Below are 17,660 nucleotides of genomic sequence, written 5' to 3'. Positions count from 1 at the left end.
CTCCATGTAGCCAGTAAACCCTCGGCATTTAACTGTTCGTTTAACTGTTGCTGCAAAAATCTGCATTACACTCCCTGCCAACAGTCAAAGTAAATATTTTTATTAATTCAGTATCTGTTAATATCATATTTTAGTATAACCATTTTCGGTAATGAAAAGCAGCGGTTGGACTAATTCCATTTATAATTGCATTTATGTTCACACATAAATAGCAACAAAGAAAGCAGAGTATCATAAGCAATAATTAAAATCTGTATTAATTAACTTGAAAAGATAAAATGTGGCTAGATTTAAATGGAGACAACAAACTCTTTTAATATGAGAAATTTTTTACACTTAAAACTTAAATCATTTTACAGAATTTTTGAATAAGTGCATGAGTAAGCTATTCAACAAGACTGACCCAGAATCAATATTCTGAAGTTAGCAATTTATTTGGAGGACAATATTTGCATAACATATGTCCTGGAACCATTTCATTAAGCCAGCTTCTTTTGCATTATACCACCATGTATTCTAAGATGCATCTGAGACAGTCTGACTTTGAGGAGAAGATAAAGTTCAGCTTAATGACAGCGCTCCTGCCATGCATGTTAAGGGCAATGTCAAGAACACTATTTATTCTTCTGAAATAATTGTTCCAAGATGAGGATTACACCGAGTCATGATGACTCAAGTTACTTTTGACTAAAACCAGCCATTTAAATTACCCAGTTCTTGTGATCGTAACAACTCTACATCAATGTATGAGCCAACTACAAGCTAACATAAACAGAAGTTCTCAGCTCTAGTTAAGTTTACATATATCTTGATTTTCTCCCTAATGGGGACTCAATGTGGTTTACAATTCGAGAAAAAAATACAACTGAAAAATACAGAAATAGAGAGGACTCTAGTTTAGCAGAAGATCAGTTGAGAGTCAAAGACAGAGCCTAACAGCTGGAAGATAAGAGCCCTTTAGCTCATACCATTGGACACAGCCACACCTTAAATACCTGTGAGCTAGCAGGATCTTCCCCAATACCTTCCCTGACATTGTAAACTTAGGATATTATTAGGGTAGGGCAACTTAACAGTCTACTTAGGACCAGACTTCCTGTTTGGGATCCATGGAGGTCTAACGCAGCTCCACTTGCGGAGCTGACCGGACTGCCGTTTTAACCGGCCGGCTGGGTGAAAATAGCCCGCGGCCGACTGCTCTCAGGCGGGGAGCAGGCAAAGAACGCTCAAGACCCTAGGGTGAGCTAGATCTCGGACGAGGGGGGGCTCTATACAACGAGTCTCCCCCCGATCCTTGAGGTCCCACCTTGCGACGGGTCGGCTATAATCTCTGCGGCAGTTTTGGGGCCAATTCGGCTGGCATAAGACCTACATACCCAAGCATCGATTGGGGGAAGAAGCTGAGAGGAGAACTTAAAATCGAAACAGCGATTACAACCCGAGAAAAGTGAAGAGAAGGTAAAGATCATTATCTTCTGAGACGGGACAGATTGATAAAAACAGAGAGGAAAAAAAGTAGATTTTTAAACTGCAACAGACTAGTGAAAAGGAGGGGAAGACTCGGCAGGAATTGAATTTAAAAAGAGACTAAGTTTAAAGAAGTTATTAAAGAAATGGGACTATTGTTTTGAATACCTGTGGCTTTGGAGCTGTGAGAAAAAGACACCATCGCGAGATCTGCTGTGGGAAGACGGGAGACAGGAAGTGCGTAATAACAATAGAGTGGCTGGAGAGAAGCGGCCCTTGCTGGAGGGCAGGAAGTAGGGAATCGCCATTTTTGAAAGGGGAAGGGTCGCGGCTTCAGCGGAAGAGGAAGTAGGCCATCTTGGATTACAAAATCATAGAGAAACCATAGAGAAAAGACGCCCGACATTTTGGACTCTTTAAAATTTAATTTCTATAAGAAGACCGGGACATTTAAAATAGAAAAACGTTAAATTTTACGCCACGGAGTTAAGGAAGAGAGCGGATTCGTGGGAGCGAGCTAAAGCAAGCCCCACGATGTCAAAAAAAGAGTGGCAATCGGCAATAGAAAACCTGGATAAAAACCTGGACAAAAAACTTTTAGATATGATTAAAGAACTTAAGGACACGAAATTGGAGCTGATAAAAGAGGTTAAAGAGGTTACACAGACAGTAAAATCGGAGCTGTTAGAAGTGAAAAAAGGTATGGAAACAATACGAAGTGAATTACAAGGAACGCAGCAGAGAGTTAAAACAGTAGAAGACGCGATGGAGAATTTAGCAGACACGCAACAAACAGAGATGAGATTGGTGAAGGGGAGAATGTCAGTTGCAGAAACTAAACATATGGAGAAGCAGCTACGTTTTCGTGGCTTGCCAGAAGTGGAAGGAAAGTCAGCGCAAGAACAGATGACTGAGGTGTTGGCTGAGTACCTGGGGAAGGAGGAGGAGGAAGTTGTGGCTATCCTAGATGTGGCATACCGTGTGAATTCGAGAATAGCAACCCAGAGGAAACTACCAAGAGATGTGATTGTGCAGTTTACAACACGAAATATGAAAGAGAGGATTGTGACAAAACAGTTTCAAGATCCATTGGAGATTGATGGCAAGACGATTATTATAATGAAGGAACTGCCCAGATCAGTGTTACTGGACCGGAAAAAATATAAAGTGCTAATTCAGATTTTGAAGGACATGAAAATCAGGTACAGATGGGAGTTACCGGAAGGAGTGTCCTTTGAGTTTGGAGGGGCCAAAAAACGCATCAGATCTGAGCGAGAGATGGAGCGATTTATTAAGGACAATGAAAAAGACTTACCAACAAGATCATGAGTATGGAGTGTAAAGTATTATCTTGGAATGTAAATGGACTAAACTCACCGAAGAAGAGGAAAAATACTTTTCACTGGCTACTAAAACAAAAATGTGACATTGTTTGTTTGCAAGAGACCCATATCAGAAAGCAGGATGTAAAATATTTAAAATCTGGAAAATTGGGCAAAGAATATGTAGCGGCCTCCAACAAGAAAAAAAGAGGAGTGGTGTTGTACATAAAAGAGGAGCTACAGCCAAAATTTGTTATGAGAGATGTGGAAGCTAGATTTGTAGCAGTGGAATGTATTTGGAATTTAAAGAGAGTGTTGGTAGTCGGACTTTATGCACCTAACGGTGCAAAAGAAAGCTTCTTTGAGGATTTAAGGAAGCATTTAGACGATCTTGCATACGACCAGATAATTCTTGCTGGAGACTTCAATGGAGTGACAGACTTGGAACTAGACAAAAAGACTACAACGGCACAAAAGAAAAGAGGACTATTACCAAAGCTTTTTTTTGAGTTGATTCAACAAGAGACTCTTGAAGATGTATGGAGGAGAGAATATCCTAAAAGCAGACAGTTTACTTTTTATTCTGCAAGGCATTCTACATTATCAAGAATTGATATGATCTGGGCCTCAAAAGACTTAGCATTATGGACTAAGGAGGTAGAAATAATGCCTATGGTAGGCTCAGATCACAACCCAATTATGTGGAAATTTGGAAAAAAGAGAAAAAGGAAAGCATGGAGAATAAATGAGGACTTGTTACAGGAAAGAGAGAATATGGAAATACTGAGAAGAGAGACAAAGTTTTTTATACAATACAACGTGAATAAAGAAGTACCAACCAATAAAGTTTGGGATGCTTACAAGGCGGTTGTAAGGGGCATACTAATGGACTTAAATGGTAGAGCAAGAAAGAAGAAAGAGGAGAAAAGACAAGAGATTGAGGAGAAAATAAAAGCCAAAGAAATACAGCTAAAAAAGAGACCAGGGAAAAAGAAGGTATACCAGGAAATTAAAATACTTCAAGAACAGCTAACAGCAATGAGCAATAAAGAATTGGAGTGGAATCTCAAAAGACTGAATCAAAAAGCGTTTGAGGGTGCTAATAAACCTGGGAAGTACCTGGCATGGCAATTGAAGAAGAAAAGGGAAAAGAAGATAATAAATAAAATTTGCGAAGATAACAAAACGTATTTGGAGCAGGCTACCATTAGTAGAGCCTTTTATAAATTTTACGCTAAGCTGTATAATAAAAAAGAAGTAAACAAAGAATCAATAGCGTCATATTTGGAGAAAACCAAACTTCCAGAAATCTCGGAAGCTTGGAGAAATAAGTTGAATAGTGAAGTAACTGACGAGGAAATAAGTAAGGCAATACAATCTGCAAATCTAGGAAAGGCGCCAGGGCCAGATGGACTTACGGCTAAATTCTATAAGACAATGGCTAATGAACTGGCACCATTCCTAAAAGAGGTGATGAATTGGGTTTTAAGGGATCAAAGGATTCCAGAAACTTGGAGTGAAGCGAATATATCATTGATCCCAAAAGAGGGCCAAGACCTGACTAATGTGAAAAATTATAGACCTATATCGCTACTCAACAATGACTATAAAATTTTTGCGAAGATATTGGCGGAGAGATTGAAGGGGTGGCTCTCGGAAGTCATAGAGGAGGAACAAGCAGGCTTTTTGCCAGACAGACAAATAAGAGACAACTTAAGGACAGTGATCAATGCTATTGAATATTATGACAAGCGTTGTGACAAAGAGGTTGGTTTCTTCTTTGTTGACGCTGAAAAAGCGTTTGACAATTTAAACTGGGACTTTATGTTTGCCACTATGGAAAAGCTACAATTGGGAGAAAGATTCATCAGAGCAATTAAGGAAATTTATAGAGACCAGACTGCAGCAATTGTGGTGAATGATGAATTGACCAAGAAATTGACGATAAGTAAAGGAACAAGACAAGGTTGCCCGTTATCTCCATTGTTGTTCATTTTAGTATTGGAGATTCTGATGATACAAATACGTCAAGATGATGAAATTCGTGGAATAAAAATAAAGGACTATTCATATAAGGTCAGAGCATTTGCGGATGACATAATGTTAATTGTAGAGGACCCATTGGAGAACATGCCAAGAGTGATAGATAAGATCAAGGAGTTTGGAGACTGGGCAGGTTTCTTCATTAACAAAAAGAAGTCAAAGATATTATGCAAAAATATGACTAAGCAGAAACAACAATTGTTAATGGAAACAACGGATTGTGAAGTAACAAGTAAAGTGAAATATTTGGGAGTCGAATTAACTGCAAAGAACATAGATCTATTCAAAAACAATTATGAAAAACTATGGACTCAGATAGAGAGAGACTTGATTAAATGGAATAGATTGAATTTGTCATGGTTGGGCAGGATTGCAGCAGTTAAGATGAATGTGTTACCAAGAGTAATGTTTTTGCTACAGACAATACCAATCATCAGAGACTCCAAACAATTTGAAAAATGGCAGAGGAAAATATCAGATTTTGTTTGGGCAGGCAAGAAGCCTCGAGTGAAAGTGAAAGTTTTACAAGATGCAAAGGAAAGAGGCGGAATGCAACTGCCCAATCTGAGACTTTATCATGATGCAATCTGCCTAGTTTGGTTGAAAGAATGGATGACATTAAAGAACAAGAAACTATTAGCCCTAGAGGGATATAAAAAAATATTTGGATGGCATGCATATTTATGGCATGACAAAGTAAAGGTCAACTCGATGTTCCTGCATCACTTTGTACGGAGAAGTCTATACATAATCTGGAAGAAGTACAGAATTTATCTACAAGAAGGAACCCCTTTGTGGGTGGTTCCATATGAGGTGATAGACCCGAGAGCTGTTGATAATGAACAACAATGTTTAACGTATAAAGAAATAACTAAAACTGAAGCATCCAAACTTAGAATAAAGACACAAGAGGAACTATCACCTAACTACGATTGGTTCCAGTATAGACAGATCAGAGACTTATATAATTCGGACTCTGTAAAGGGAGGTATACGAATAGAGAATTCGGAACTAGAGCAGACCCTTCTTAAAGAAGATAAGAAAAGAATATCCAAGGTATACCAAGTACTGTTGAAGTGGTATACCGAGGATGAGATAGTTAAAACACAAATGGTGAAATGGGCTATAAACTTTAATAAAGAAATAACAATGGAGGCATGGGAATACTTGTGGAAAACTACAATGAAGACAACGACATGTATTAATATCAAAGAGAACATTTATAAAATGATCTATCGTTGGTACATGACACCAAAGAAGATTGCGCTAGGGAATTTGAATACTTCTAATAAATGCTGGAAATGTAAGAAGCATGAGGGCTCCCTCTATCATATGTGGTGGTCGTGTGAGGTAGCCAGGCAGTACTGGGGGGAAATAATAAGAGAAATGAGTGAAATTTTACAATTTCAAATTAATAAGAACCCAGAACTCCTGCTACTGAACTTGGGAATGGAGGGAATTCCAGCCCAACACAGGACGTTGATATTTTATATGACAGCAGCAGCTAGACTTTTGTATGCGCAAAAATGGAAAGTACAAGAAGTGCCAACTATTGAAGATTGGACTTACAAATTGCTGTATATGGCTGAAATGGACAAGATGACAAGAAAATTGAGAGATCTGGACTCAGGGCAGTTCAACACAGACTGGGAGAAGCTGAAACAATACCTGGAGAAGAAATGGGAGGTGGGAGGAAAACTGTGGCAGTTTGAGAACTACTGAAGTATTGAAGTAGAGGGGGGAGACTTTACCGGGGGGAGAAGAGATAAATGTGAATTAATAAGCAGTCAGATTAATAGATTGACATATATATAGATATATATAGGTTAACAAACAGAACATAGAGAAAATAATTAATTATAAGGACTAAATATAAGGAGCGATTAACTAACAATATTTTCTTTTTTTTCTGACAAGTTTTGTACCAAACTGAATGTCTGAAGATATAGATGGGTCAAATTGATTGACTACGTGAGGAGAGATATATAGAACTATTATAAAAAGATAGAATGAGTAATATATATAGAGAATAAGTCAAATTGTTTGATATAAACGAACGTATGATCTATATGGTTTATGATATATAGAAATACCTGAAATTGAAAAATTGGGATAAATTGTTTATCTAAGATGGAAACAAAGGCTTACAGTTTGGGCATATAATGTTAAAAATAGTTAAGGATGTACTGCTTAGAATAATGGAGAATATATATTTGTTTTAGATAGAGGAAGCTAATAAAAGTAAGGGAAAGGGGACAAAGGGTTGGAAAGCTGTTGGAAGTCAACAAAAAGGGGGGGGGAAAGGGAGGGGGTTAGAGATGAAAAAATTGGGGAAAATTGAATGTAAATGTGGAAATAATGGATTCTAACCCAATAAAAATTTTTCAAAAAAAAAAAAAAAACAGTCTACTTAGGACCAAACAACAAAAGATTGAAGAAGCTGTATCACTAAATTGGATTTGAAATACATATTTATATATTAAGCTACTAAATTAGATTTTCTGTCTTTTTGAAGTCCGGTGTCACAAATATGCTGGTTATAACCAGTTATACTTTTACTTCAATGGTTGTTTACGGGGTGGGGGGGAGTGGTGTCGGGGGGGGCATGACATCAGCTCCAAGGGAGAAGGATGCTTGGGAAGAGAGCTCCGTCCCTCCCCACCCTAATTTCTCATTATAAATCATCATAACAGAACTTAAAATCAAAATAAGAAAAGAATATGCACAAACAAAACGTAAGGAAGAAGAAACAAAGTCAAACATCTCTAAAAGGCTACAAGACTTCTTCCTGCTCTTGCAGCAAGCAGCGGAGGAAGAAAGTGAAGCAACTAAAATGGTTGATGAAAATAGCTGGGGTAAGATTAACTTACCTAACTCTGCCGATCCAACGCGTATCAAGTTATTAGCCCATATGGAACAAAAAATAATAGACAAAATGTCAATCTTGCTCTAACCATTAAAAGAAAAGAAATAAAAACAGCTTTAGGCAAAGCAGCACAAAATGCTAAATGAACATTGGAATCTGAACTATCTGAATTACAACAGGAGAACAAACAACTTCAAGAAAGAATTTTACACATGGAGATCTCAACAAAACAATCAAATCTTAAATTCAGAAACTTTGAAAAACAAACTACTTTAAATGTAGATCTGCCTTCCTTTCTAGAATCATGGCTGGTACTGCATTTGCAACTCAAAAAAGGAGCAGCCCCACGGATCACCAAGGCTTCCCATGTGGGAGCACAAAAAAATCCAAAAACTAAAAAGCCTAGAGACATTCTAGCTACACTTCCAGAACAGAAGACAAGGAGAAAAATCCTGGAAATAGCAAGAAATAAACGCTAAATCCCTTACAAAGGATCATCTATCCTGGTTGTTGTGGGTTTTCCGGGCTGTATTGCCGTGGTCTCGGCATTGTAGTTCCTGACGTTTCGCCAGCAGCTGTGGCTGGCATCGTCAGAGGTGTAGCACCAAAAGACAAAGATCTCTCAGTGTCACAGTCACTGTGTCACTGTGACACTGAGAGATCTTTGTCTTTTGGTGCTACACCTCTGACGATGCCAGCCACAGCTGCTGGCGAAACGTCAGGAACTACAATGCCAAGACCACGGCAATACAGCCCGGAAAACCCACAACAACCATCGTTCTCTGGCCGTGAAAGCCTTTGACAATACATCGATCATCTATCCTAATACTTACAGACCTGCCATCCAGAGGTTTTTTTTAAAAAAAGAACTTAGATCTACAACAGAAAGCACTGAGAAAAGCTCAAATAAAATATAAATGGACTAACTACACGAAATGCCAAGTAAAAATACAAGATACCATCTATCAAGCTACAGATCAGGAATCTGGAAGGCTTCTCTTGCAGGAACTTGGCACTGAGATTCCCATGATCTGTGATAAAAACTCACAGAAAAGAAAAATGCCCAATTCCTGTCCCCACACAAGGGAGGTAAGATCCCAGTGAGACACAACTAGCAAGCTAAGAACAAACAAATAAGATGTAAAAATCCAAGATGAGAGCAAATCAAAATAATCTGCAAAAATGTTATGACTAGATAATGGATAAATCTTATACATGAATAGAGGTACCAGGGGGTGGGGGTGGGGGAACAGAGCTCATAGTTAGGGTCCCTAGTTATCTTTTACAGTTCTTCAAGTTTGGTATAAAAAATACCAATAGTCTATAAGGTGTTACTCGTAGGCTATAGAGAACTGTTTGTCATACAAACTTAATTTAATCTAGATTATACTTTATTAAGCAGTAAATAAAAATACCTATAATCAATCGACCTAGACATTAGTATTAGGGAAAGTAGAGGGAATACAGTTAAGAGAGGGAGAGGGAAGGAGGGGTTATTCCAGCAAGGTTTATAAGAGTTCCAATAATGGTTACAAAGTAATTGTTTTTTTAATTATTGTTATTACTATCTGTAATCAACCTACTAAAGATGTGACATTACAAAAATACTTATTTAATCATTACATAAAGAATTCTTAATAGTAATGTCCAGTCTTTAGATATCACTCAAGAAAAAATACTCTCAATCGTTTATAGATATTAACCTATATTCAAAACCTAAAGATGGAAACACTCATTTGAAAGAAAACCTCTTTGATATCATTGTATGAAAACTATCCCTAATATATGTAATAGAAAACTTACTTGACATCACTTTATAATAACTATATTTATTAGATTTGTAACTGTTTATTAAGTATAATTAAATAAAATATTAATAATAAAAAACCTGTTGTTCACTGCCTTGGAGACCCACTTTGGTAGAAAGGTGGCATATAAATGCTTGAAATCAGTAAAAATAAATAAATCTATAGAGCCTAAAGAAACAGCTGTTTCAGTCTTCAACCAATGCTTAAATGTTGTGCTCAAGTAGAGGAAGTAGAAAAACCTGAAGCTTGCCAAAATGGAGATGATATTAGTTGTGCAAGATGAAGGTCTGTGTGGGGTTGACTTTAAAGGATATTGTAATGTTTTGCATGTAATGTATTTAACTTGTGTTTTATTTCTGCTTGCTAATGTGGAGTTTTTGTATGTTACTGTAAGTTTAAGTGCAGGCCTTTGAGGAAAGAAGGAGGGGAGCTGGATGAGTGAATCTACTGTGATATGATAGGACCGTAGCTGTACCCTAGGGGGCAGTGTGAACTGCAGTTTTGGGTCTCCATTGAGAGAAAGTGTTTATTCTGGCAAAGCAGGCAACGTGTGAGTCTCTCTACACAAGACATCTTACACAAGTAGGATCAAGTGAAAGATCTTACACTTGTTCTCCCATTGTGGATACACATGCACTGCTAGGGAGACAGAGTACACTCAAATATAAGACCATACAGAAAGTAAGTCACTTGAGCATCTCCATGTAAGATGACTTGTGTAGGGAGACTCTTTGTGGAAGCCTGAAAGGTGTCTTATTCTACTAAGTTCAGTGAACCTGTTTGATATTCTGAGAAATTTGGTCTAATCAGGCAAACTGTGCGCACCCGAGAGAATCTGTCTATCTGAGAGATTGATCTATCTAGTACAAGCAAGCTATATAGAAAGACCTGAGTGAATCAATGGCTGTTTTCACACTGCTTACCGGCCATGGAACATTGTGCCGAGCTCCCGGAATGACAGCGTCTTCCTGGCGTGATTTTGCATGAGAACAGCAGTTCTCATGCGAAATTGTGCCAGGAAGACGATGTCGTTCCAGGAGCTCGACGCAATGTTCCATGGCCCGTAAGCAGTGTGAAAACGGCCTATGTCTGTGTGCAGTTTATTCTGTTAGTGAAGATCTGTGTGGAAAATTACTTTGTGTGACTAAGTCTGTGAAAATACTTTCAGTGGAGAGCAATTTCAAGTCATAGCTGACTTATGGCCAACTCCTCTTGCAGTTTTCATGGCAAAAGATTAACAGAGGGGGTTTGCCATTCCCTGCCTCTGCAACCCTGATCTTTGTTGGAGGTCTCCCATTCAATTGCTAACCAAGGCCAACACCGCATAGCTTCCAAGATCCGATGAGATTTCCCCTGGACTATCCAGGTCAGGGGAAAATACCTTTTAGAAAATATGATTATATTTAAAACCACCAAGCTTAAGAACTGTTCTGAAATCAATACACTTATCAAAACACTTATCATACTTATCATAAGTATTCATGTACTTATGAATAAATTCTACTCTTGTTTAAGAAAAAAAATCCCTTTTTTTTGCTCACAACCACCCTCACATGCTGACCATTTTTTCAAATTACCATCTTTACCAAGCCTTCCTATATTACAAGTAACAACAAGGAGGTCCAAGAAGAAAGCCTTTGGTGGCAGTGAAAACGAAGGGTGTGCTTAATGGAAAAAATGAGCTGAAATTACACACAGAACTTGGTGGTTCAGCTCATTAAAGCAGCTTCTGGAATGCTGAACCAAATCTGGGAAATGTGGCTGTAACTACTCCCTCCCACTAAAAAATTTGTATGTTTTGTTTCAGTACCTACTGCATAGATGCTGTACAGGCAGGCCAGGCAGTTGGGGGCTATTTGGCAGCATTTTCTTCCTTAACGGCAAGTCATCATGTAACCACTTGGCTCCAAAGGGGAGATACTGAGTATTAACTCTGTTGGTAGGAAGGGGATATGTGTGGCACACACAAGTGAATTTTTGTTCAGTGCTTCCTGGGCAATAAGGTTATGGCATTGGCACCGAGTAGCTTGTAAGGATCAAAGGTTGGCTTTGCACCAGGGAGGAGAGCAGCAGATGACATAGTACCATTAGTGCCAGTGTCACCATTGCCATTCCTTCCAGGGTGCTTTTATGCACAAGGAAAGATCAGCCCAGCAACATCCACATGAGTATGGAGGTGAGGGGGAGGGGTCTCCTGCAGCCTCTGAGCCCCCGGCTGCTGCAAAGACTCATGTCATTCAGATTAGGGTGAAAACTGGAAAGAAAAGGCAATTATTAAAGGAAAACAGGAGATTTCAGCCATGTGGAGCTGGTTGATGCCCATTCAGTGGTGTTCTGAGGCTGCTGTCCTTCACTTAGGTACCATGGTTCTCTAGGGTCACTTACTGTGACTTAAGAATTCTCTCAAAGATAGTGGGTCAAGGAGCACCAGGAGGAATTTTATCTTGCTCAGAAAGCCTTCTGGCAGGTTTTTTGGGCTTCTCTGATTAAACTGTTAACCCACTGTTTAATTATGGGGAAGTAGCAGGTGTGTGTGTGCATTGCACACTCACACACACATGCACCTCAAGTCTTTCCAGATCAGTATTTCAGGTGGAAGAACTGATCTGGTCAGATTTTTTATTTTCAGGCACAGCAAGGGGACTCTCTCCTTCAGCTCCCCCCTCCGCCTCCATTGTTTCTTCTACCTGGGTTAAAAGTTTCAGTCAGAAAGGGAGACTGCAGCCAGCAACCTGTCCAGTGTCCCACTTTTACTAGGAAAAAATAGGGAAAAAGTGGGCCATCCTCTCTATACTTTCCTTCCCATGAAGAAAAACCAACATCTAGCCCTCCTTTTTATGCACTTTTATGCACAGTTCAAGGAGCCTGTAGCTTTAAACAGGGAGTCTCATCCTGGCATGTGCTCCTTCAGCAGATTAGGGCGGAGGATTCATCTGAATGGCCCCTCATCATGGAAATGAAACTACCGGGCAGAGGGAAACATGGCATAACAGCAGGACTCAAAGGTAAAAATTATTGGCTTTGTCACTAAAGCAGGAATTTTTAAAAAATAAAATTAGCTGTGCTGCTATGCTGGACTGGTTGTCAATGGAGCACTCTCCTGCTTGTGCGCAGTGCTGGCTCAGCTTGTTTCCCACCATTGTGTGTGCCCAACCACCACCAGCACTTGCCTTCTTTGGATCCAGAGTTATGTGAGTTTTCATCTGCTTGAGGAGAAACTCATCCATAGTTATGTGAGTTTTTATGTGCTTGATGAGAAACTATCCAACAATGGGTAGTTCCCAGATCTCTTTGGATAACTCTGGTCCTGTTTAAATACCAGCTACCAGTGGAACCTTGGGTGATACCTTTATTATTGGCAGATTCTGATCTAGAAATAACTCTTTCTGAGACAAAATTTCTGACAACAGTGATGTTTTTAAAACTTCAAAGGAACCGGTCGTGTTAATCATAAAAGAAAACAGGTATATTTATCTGACTTATTAAAGGGCTTTTGGATATTAACCCATGAGTTTAGAGATTTTAGAGCAAATTTTATTTTATCAGATCGTATTTATCCTTTCCCACGATGCGTTTATACTGTGCTTATCTTATTGGGATATTTTACCTTTGAATGTTTTGTTTGATTCTGAATTATGATGTCCTCCCTACTAGTGACACACTCCATCTCTCACATATTTCCCTGCCAAATTGCTCTGGAGATGGCTAAAAAGGTGGTCGGATAGATCATTGTGTCGCTGTGTTTATATATATGTATTTTAACTATGATTAAAATGTTTTATTTAAACATTTCAAATACATATTTAATAAATATTTTAATAAATAAATATTTAAATGTTTTATGGTTTTAAATCGTATAAATTGTGATATGTAATTTAAATTTTAGTTGTAATCCACCCTGAGCCTGCTGATGTGTGGAGGGAGGAATATAAATCAAATATAAATAAATAAATTTTACAATTTATGATGTTTTAAACTTGTTAATTGATGTAATTTTATGATTTAAGCTTAAGACCTATGGTCAAGCGAGCTATAAATGGAGTTTAAGGCAATGTAAGCAGCAGCTAAATTTATGGTCCAAAGCTGAAGGTTTTTAAGGGTTTTAAAAACTGGGCAAATCATTACAAGGTGATATCAAAAATAACCAAATTGTTACAGATATTGTTCAGTAGATCAGTTGAAAATAGAGATGGTCATGAACCAGAAAAAACCGAACCGCGAGGTTCGTGGTTCATCGCATTTCACGAACCATAAACTTTCACGAACCTGCCCCAGTTCATGAACCGGTTCGTTTGGTTCGTGAAAACATCACATCTAGGTCAGCAAATCATCATTTCTGGGCCAGCAGAAGGCCACTTCTAGGTCAGCAGAAGGTCTGCACCCTGTTGCCTAGGAAACTGATTGATCGGCGCCAGGCTGTCTGCAGTGACGAACCAAAAAATGAACCAAACAAACCAGCTTAAAGTTCATGGTGGTTCATCAGAAATGGGCTTTGATGAACTGCAGGTTCACGAACCATGAACTGGCCTGGTTGATCATGAACTTTGGTTCATATTTCAGTTCGTGCCTATCTCTAGTTGAAAAGTTTGGTGCAGCTCCCGGTCCAGTCTTACTGATGGAAAAACAAGTTGAAGCAATTTCCAGGCGTACTTTCTTTCATTTTTTTCTTATTTATAGTGTCCTCCCTTTTAGATGGCCAACATGGCTACAATGATCCATATTATAACCTGTAAACTAGATTACTGTAATGTGCTGTATGTGGGCTTGTCCTTGAAGATTACTTGGAAGCACAATTAATACAGAATGTACTAATCTGTCATTTTACTGGAACTAGCTGTTATGTTCACACTATTTTAACATTAAAAGAAGTGCAGTGACTTCCTGGAATGAACTGCATCTGTTAGCATGCTGCGCTTACGATTTTTGAATTTAACTAATTGTTAGGGAAAGCCAGAGTCTGGAACAAGTAAACAGTCCAAAGTTTATTGACAAGTACTAAAGATAACAGGTTATAAACCTGGAAATCAACCTAAAGGAATTAGGAAAAAGGGAATGCCAATGAGACACACAGAAGGGAAAGGTCAATTTACACAAGTATAGGCCCAAAGATGGGCTAAAAGTATGTATGGCCAAGCTAAATTACAAACAACTAATGGGGCTATCAGAAGAAGATGGAAGAATGCCCATGTTCAATTCTTCTCGAGTGATTCTATATCATGGGCATTAGGACACAGATCCAAAGTCTCCCAATTAGATCCCAGCACTCAAAGACACACCTTCTGGTTTTGTTCAATGCAATTACTTCATAGAAACCCTGTGTCACTGTTAGGAGGCTTTGCACTATTGTCAGAACAGAATGAACATTCATGTCATATATACTGGAGACTTCTACTGAGAGATAATAGCACAGGTAGGCTCATCTTTAATCCTCTGTCACTTTCCATATTAAACGCTTATCGTGAAAGCAAGAGGGAAAGATCTGTCTTGCCCAATATATTGTAAAGATGATTGAGTAACTAGGTGGTGATAGAAGAAGCATTGTTAGTATTTCAGCACTCATATGTCATTTTTACCGTTCATGTTTAAAGTAATGGAACTAATTAAGAATATTTATAGACCTTGTCATATAAATATATATATTTAAACAACAAGAGAAAATGAGAAATGACCATTATACATCCCTATACACAATCAATATTACATCATTAATCTTAAACACTTATAAACAGGGGTAATTACGCCTAGGAAGATCTTACCAATTTTTCAGAATGCTGCAGCCTTCTTGAAGCATTTATTTCAAAGGAGTGCTTAGCTTTGCCTGCAATTGAGAACAAATATCTTTGAAGGGATAATGGATGTAAACTGTACTGCAAGAATTATTTGCATAGTAAATAGCCACCAATAAATTAATTTTTAGAAGAAAGCTTGTAAGATCGTACATCAACAGGAAACTGGGTACAGAACTGAGATTCTTGTTTTGTTTTGTTTTTAAATCTATATTAATGTAAATCTATTTAAGCTATTCTGCTTCAGCTTCTTATGAAGGAATCAGGATTATTCAGCCATTTCATGTTAAAAAAAGAAGAGTATATAAATCATCTGAAGAAAATTTCTTAATGTTTTATTTCTTTTCCACTCACTATGAAGCTATAACTACTTGATACTTTTGGATAGGAGTGGCTAAATTTCAGCTGTTAGATCTCTCCAGTTCCCAAAACAATTTTGTTTGGCTCCTAATGGTCAATTCAAAACAAGGAGTGATATAAAATGCTTGCTGAAAATTTCACATAGAAATAATAATACTGTTTCAAAAATTGTGCATGAGACATTTTCCATATTTAAATGTTATTCAGAGGATATGTCTATCAGTGGCAACTAGTCATGGTAACTAAAGGGAAACTCCTCTATTATATAACCCTGATTATATAACAGATAGTGAGGCATAGTATTGATAATGAGATGTTCCTTCTCTTGTTTTCATCCACTTTCCCCTAGTATGGAGAGGAGGATGTCTCTGTCCAGGTAGGTCAAAGATGATGCTTTAGTTTTAGTCAATTTAGCCTTTAAAGATTAATATTAGAATTCTTAATTGGGTTCAAAAATTAACTCTCAACCAATGCAGACAAAACAAGAGAGGAGAAAAATTTTGCCTGGTAGGCGTAGGTGTGGGCTGAAGGTACCTAACAGGGGCATACAGTTTGAAAACTTCCATTCTGTTTTTGTAGCCGTGACATTGAACGAAATGTTAATTTTGATTGGGTAGTTTTCCAGTGGGATATTCTTTTCTTTCATTCTCGTGGTTTTTGTGGCTGTTCTTTTCAATTGAAAAGGGGTACAAACTGGAGAAGGGGGACCAACTGGAGGCTCTGGGGTAGCTGTTTTTACTCATAATGGCACCAAAATCACACAGTTTACAGACCTCTTTCATGGGCTGGGCCAACCCAAGCAGAGTTGTAAAGTCCAGTCCAGAGTCAGCACACAAGTCACAAGCCAGAGGTGAGTCCAAAATCCAAAAGCTAAATCAGGGGTTTCATAAGTCAGTTACCAGTAAGATCAGGCCTAGGTGCAGGCAGAGACAGTGCACAGTCCAAAGCTACAGGAACAAGGCAAGGTTCAAGGGAGTGGTCACAACAGTAGCCAGAATGCAACTCATTGCATCCACACCTGGCAGTTCCTCTAGACTGGCTTTTATAGCCAGACATGGTTTGCAGCCAGCTAATTGAGCTCTATCCTGACGCTACTCATTGATGCTATCCACAAGCAGCTGGTGTCGGCCCAGGAGGAAAGCACTGCAACCATCTCTCCTGCAGTTCCACTCTTTGCCTTCTTCTGTAGCGCTCTGTGGCTGTGGAGAAACCTGGGGGGTGGGAGGGGGGTGGAAGCCCCTGGCTGGGCTTCACCTGTGGTGTTGGAGGTCCCTGGCTGAGCTTCCTCTGTGGTGTTGGGGCCGGAGGGTGCCTCAGCTGCTGGCTGTGGACTCTGATTAGCCAGCAGCTGTTCTTCCTGATCACTGGCTTCTGCTGAGTCAAGACAGGCTACACAGCTCTTCTTCTCCTGAGGAGTCAGGGCTGGCTACATGACACTCCTCTCCTCCTGAGAAGTCCTCACTTTCACTGAGCCCAGACTGGACCATGACAACCTCCCTCTGAACCACTGACTCATTGAGTTTCTAGTACACACAAACAAGAGGTTTGGTGTTGATGGACCTCGAAGTAGGCAAGTGTAGGTCGTGCAGGCTTATTGTTTCACGAACTCCTGTGGTGGGAAACTGCAAGGAAACCATTAGCAGTAGGCTGGCACCCAAGCAGGAGAGCAGCACCACCGGTTTGTGCTAGCTAGCAACATTTAGAAAAGAAATCCTGCTTTATGTTTATTTTTTTGTTGTAGAGGTCCCTTTACGTTTACTCACATTTGCATAACATAATCTTTTGCGGTTTTGCAGGCAGGAAAACTCCTCCCTCCCCATCCCCCACTGATGTCTCATGGTACACAGAGATGCTTCACAGCAAGGGCACTTTTTGCATTTAAAAGTGTTTCTGGGAGGGGACAGCCCTGTGCTATATTATCACATTAGAAAGAAAGAATATGCCTGGGGAAAAATATGAAAAAAATGTGAAAACAGAGAAGCACCTGCATGTGCTGTGATGAGGCAGC

The sequence above is a fragment of the Eublepharis macularius genome, chromosome 1 (genome assembly GCF_028583425.1).
Source record: "Eublepharis macularius isolate TG4126 chromosome 1, MPM_Emac_v1.0, whole genome shotgun sequence".
In the NCBI taxonomy this organism is placed as follows: Eukaryota; Metazoa; Chordata; class Lepidosauria; order Squamata; family Eublepharidae; genus Eublepharis; species Eublepharis macularius.
This window is presented reverse-complemented; position numbering follows the sequence as displayed.